At 42.1% G+C, this 5075-nt stretch overlaps 1 long non-coding RNA gene across 1 annotated transcript; it reads right to left on the bottom strand.

Annotated features, from left to right (window-relative positions):
* Positions 1-3727: 3727 nt before the first annotated feature.
* On the bottom strand, positions 3728-4477 carry LOC307143242. Its single transcript, XR_013818577.1, has 4 exons — positions 4407-4477; positions 4176-4270; positions 4037-4087; positions 3728-3817 (listed from the first exon to the last, which is right to left on the bottom strand). It is a non-coding gene; the product is annotated as an uncharacterized lncRNA (long non-coding RNA).
* Positions 4478-5075: the final 598 nt, after the last annotated feature.

Below are 5075 nucleotides of genomic sequence, written 5' to 3'. Positions count from 1 at the left end.
TCTTTGATGAGCAAACGCTAGTTTAAATATGGCTACTTTCCATGTGTACTGGTGTGGCATGTGAGAGGTGTGATGGAAATATTTTATATAACGGTCTCAGAAATGGTCAAAGAGTTATTTAGCATGACACTACAGAAAAACGCAGACTAAGGATGTTCAGGTCAAAGACCATGTAGACTTAGCCAAAAAGGTGCAGTCATATGATTACCTTAAACCAATCACCACAACCGACCACAGTTAAGAAGGCTTGAGTAACATTGATTTTCAATCAACTGTAAGAAACATAAATGTACATGCATCTTTCTGTTCAGGAGACTCATTTGGTTGTTGTGACCAGTGATCTCCCAGCCGTGAATAAAACTTCATTTCAGCAAAGAGCAACTTGGGAGTGGTGTCAGGTATATATGCTGCGCAGCTGAGGAATAGAAGTACTAAAGATTCTGCGCTCAATAGATCACAGCGGAGACAGTGATAGTGTTGGAAGTAGGGCTGTGCGATATTGAAGAAAAATGCGATATGCGATATCCTTGTTAAATAATGCGATATTCGATATGCGACACGATATTGTTTTAAGTCTGTAAAATCTTTATTTATTTCCCCAACTGATATCTTTCACTTGAAGTATAACTGACTGTGTTTACATGAATACTCTTCAAGACAGCCATTTTGACACAACTGTGTGTATTTGACAGTTCGAGTGTGTAACAAGACACAAAAAAAAGAGCGGCTTGTGCGCACGTTTCGGTGAGTGTCAGACAGCACGAGACTGCAAGGAGTTGTTTTTCGCAAGTTATTGCGTTTAATAACTCTTTTTAACGTCAAACAAGTCACATAAGTCGTGTGCTCAGTCTATTCTCTGCTATATGCATCGACATAAAACGTACACTTTTCACAATGTTGAAGTAGACTATTAAAATCATTCAGATATTGCATGCCCTTGCGATATGCATATTGCGATATGTACATTTGTGATATTTTGATATATTGCGCAGCCCTAGTTGGAAGACTATAGAGCCGTTCTCGGGGTGAGGCAGTAATACGTTAGAGTCTGCAGAGACCAGCGTACACCTGAGAAGGATGGTGAGAGTGTATAGATGCTAAAGACCTGTGTGCTTGTGTGTTTGAGTAAACGCTAGTGATAGTAGCTTCACGACGGGACGCCGTCACCTTACTTCGGGAGGGGAATTACCTCGAAGTATTGAAATTGTGTTAGATGTATTCGAGAAGGGAATTACCTCGAGATACTGTAGTTTTATATTAACAGAATTGTCCGTGGTGAAGTCAGATAAACGGATTGAGAATTCCCACGACAGAGGTGAACCAGAAGGGATGTTTAGCTGTTTGAAATGCATTGAAGTTAAACTGATAACTGAATGAAATGAAATAAACTCTTATGGTGTAAAGTATTTTTGGTGTTCTTCTCTGTGTAATGATATTAGAACAGCATGCGTCACTGAACATTTAAACAAATTCCAGCATTAAACAAACAAAACAATGAAACGAACAACTTGGGACGATGAACGGGATGTTACAACACCGACATCAGGGCTGCAAACACACAACTACACCAGGATGGCACATTTTGCCGGCATTTATGCTGCGTTCCAGGCAGGTTTCTGAGCCCGTAAGTTACGACTTCAAACCACGACTCACGACTTTGTAGCGTTCCAGGCAAAGTCACGCCGAACTGCCTGAGCGGTAGCTTGATGTAAACAAACCGTACGGGGCTTATGCTCATTTACAATCACTTCTATCGCCAAAGGTGCTCATTCCTTGCTTACTTGAGGGAAACGGAGGAGAAAAGCGGCGCATAAGGCAAGAGAAGCTGTTATACCTTTTATTTTATGTTATTTGTATATCTGGAAATGTATTTGGTATTATTTTATTCTTGCACTCAATGGCCTGAAAACGAGCTAAGGCTAGAAAAGCTGCTGATAATGCACAACATTTGCGGATGAATAACGTTAGAGCAATACCTTAATTTTAAAAAACGATTTGGGTTTTAATGTACGACTTTCATAAACACCGCATCCGTAGGGGCTGCCATTGTTGCTTCGCGGGCTAATGTGACGTCAGAGCTCGTAACTGGGAGTACATCGATCTAGTACGAGTTCACGGGTGGGAAGTCACGGGTTTGACTGGTGCACTTTCATGGGAAGAAGGTTGGAAAAACACGGGTCGCCTAGAACTCGGCATTAGTTTGTGTGTATGTGTAATGGTGGAAACAGTTTGTTGTGTGCACATGCCCATGTTCAGTCCCTTCAAAATAAAAGTCCGGGGTCACAGTCAGTCTGTGACAACTATATAAATAAAGATGAGTTGTTCTAACTAAACAAAGCAAATGTGGCTGTGATGACTTAATGACTCTTTCCAGTCTTCGGTCTCTCGTGTTCTCGCTCAGACGTGGGCCGGCTCTGATCTCTGGTGCGGCGGCTTGGGTTCCTGTCAGGTCGGGGTTGGACTTCAGGCTTCGGGTCAAGTCTCGAGCTCAAGCGCTCCACCAAGGACAGCAAGTGTTATTTCCTATCCAATACAAAGATTATATGAACATGTGAACTCATGAATGTTTTTTTAGAGCTGATTTACAACAGAACTGAATTCTTGCAATTGCGTCACTGATTGTGTCATTTTCCTGTTTATTACTGTGAAGCCGCTCTGAAACAATCTGTATTGTATAAAGCGCTGTATAAATGAAGCTGACTTGACTATAACAATGAACACACATTTGAAAACCTCACTACAAATAATCCAGAACTGAAGATAAATGATCATAATCCTACTCTGTCTGTTAGACTTCCTCACACCTGAAATCACTGATCGAGTGAATCTCCTGCACTTCTCCTGAACTTCTCCAGATCATTTCTAATCCACTCATGTTGTAACATCTGCTCTAACGTCGGCCGTTTCGTTGGATCCCGGGCTAGGCACTTGCTAATCAGATCTCTGCATTCTGTACACATTTTATTAAGGAGCGGCTGGTTAGTCATGACCATGTGACACGAACGTTGGCATCTATGAAAACAGCATCTGATGAACAATAAACTGAATGTATTTCAACTTGAAAAATCTTACATACTTCACCTTTACCTGTTTCTAAACAGAGCCTTTGCTTTATGTGTGTGTGTTTATATATGTTATCAATATTTTTCACTCACCTTTGGATACGTTGGAGTTCTGAAATGCAACTTTGGCTTGTGTGATTTCCTTTGTATTGCCAAAGGGAACACAAGCGTTCATCATCTCGTACAACAACACCCCTAGAGCCCAGACATTTGTTGGGATGGCGTGGAATAGAGGTTCAGTGAAGACTTCAGGCGGGGTGTAACTCAGTAATCCTGTAAGCAAGACATTTGCACATTGTTGAGCAATTTCTTCAAAGCATCAAATTATCAGAAAGTCAATACATCCAGGTTTCCACACTCCAAAAATACTCACCACAGTATATGTTGCTCTTGTAGCCATCGTCACTAAGTAGCTGACCGCAGCCGAAGTCTATCAGCTTGAGCTCTAGCGTGTTTGTCTTCACCAGGAAATTCTGTGGATGAACGTCATTATGAAAAACGCCATGCTCGATGCAGTGTTGCACTGCCAGCACAGCCTGTCTCATGATGACCCGAGCTGTGGTTTCATCCAGTGGAGGATCACGAAGGATGAAGTGGAGCAAGTTCTCGCAGGGTTCAGGGAACTCCATTATGAGGTCGAATGTCCGAGGATGTTCAAACCAGTCGTACAGTCGGATGACGTAGGGGCTTGTGGGTTCTTGCCTCATCATGAGCAGCAGCGCCACTTCTGTTACGAGAGGTGTGGGATGCCCGGGCTAGAGAAAAGTAGTAGACAGAAGGTTAGCTGGGTCAAAATCTGAAGAAAACATATCATTTTTAAATGTACTTTTCTTTGATCTTTATAGATACGATCATCAGAGCCTTTCCAGGTTTACTGATCTATTACATTTACACCTAATGCTTCCTCCAGGAGTATTGACTACAGTAATCAGCACTTAAACAACAAATACACATTTAACTTTTGACCAACTTACAATATCAAGATAACGATCGTTGTTGATCTTGCGCATCTGCTTGATGGCAATCTGCAAAAAAACCCACAAAAAAAACAATGTTCAATAACTGTAACAGTGTTCAAACGCCTGTTTGTACAATTCAGCAAAATTGCTTTACCTTTTTGCCATCAAGTTTCCGTGTTCCCTTGAACACTCTTCCGAATCCTCCGGATCCAATCATCTCTCCCACGGTATAGAGAGTCTCAAAGGAGTCTGAAAAACAAAATATGAGAAATATATGAGCTTGCTGGATCCTTTGTTTTATATTAAAAATAACAGTGCAAACAAGACAATAATAATACTGTTTAAAACAATGTTGGAGAAATAATGTCTGTGGACTGACCCTTACTTGGCTTGACGCCGGAGTGATCTGGATCAGGTGATGATGGACCAGGATCGGGTTCTGGCTCCAGATCCGCTGGAGGAACAAACGGCTCCACAACATCCTCAGCACTGAGACAACAGCAGAGGAGCGAGCGCCTCATAGCCTGACACACGTTCCTGAAGAAAGAACGATCTCCTTTCCTCTTCTTACATTCTGCAGGTTTTTCTGAAATGAAGAAAACAAAACTGAATTATTAGAAACATCTTTGACGTCGAAATAGGCAATGATATAATGACATACCTTACATTTTACTGTTAAATCCAGAAAAAATAAATAAATGTGCCTGTACTGTGACTGTCTTACGCATGAAATAGCAAAATCTCCATCTGTACACTTTACACCGCCCAGCTTTATTTCAGTCTCACCTGTTGAGCTCTTGTTCACTGGTGAAAGGCCATTTGAAGTCTCCGTTGGCTCGACGGGAACTTGACCTGGCAGCAGAGGCCACATCCACTCTTCGGGGCTGTCGGACCAGGACAAACTACAGTGGCTGCAACTGCCCTGTTCGCTTAGGCTATCCGATCTATGGCCACTCCACTTCCAATCGACGATGTACGAGCCTCGGCTGCTGAGGCTCAACGACTCGCTACAGAACCACCTCACTATATTGTCAGAGAGGGACAAAGATGATTT

Source organism: Gobio gobio (genome assembly GCF_949357685.1).
Source record: "Gobio gobio genome assembly, chromosome: 19".
Taxonomy (NCBI): domain Eukaryota; kingdom Metazoa; phylum Chordata; class Actinopteri; order Cypriniformes; family Gobionidae; genus Gobio; species Gobio gobio.
This window is presented reverse-complemented; position numbering and strand designations above follow the sequence as displayed.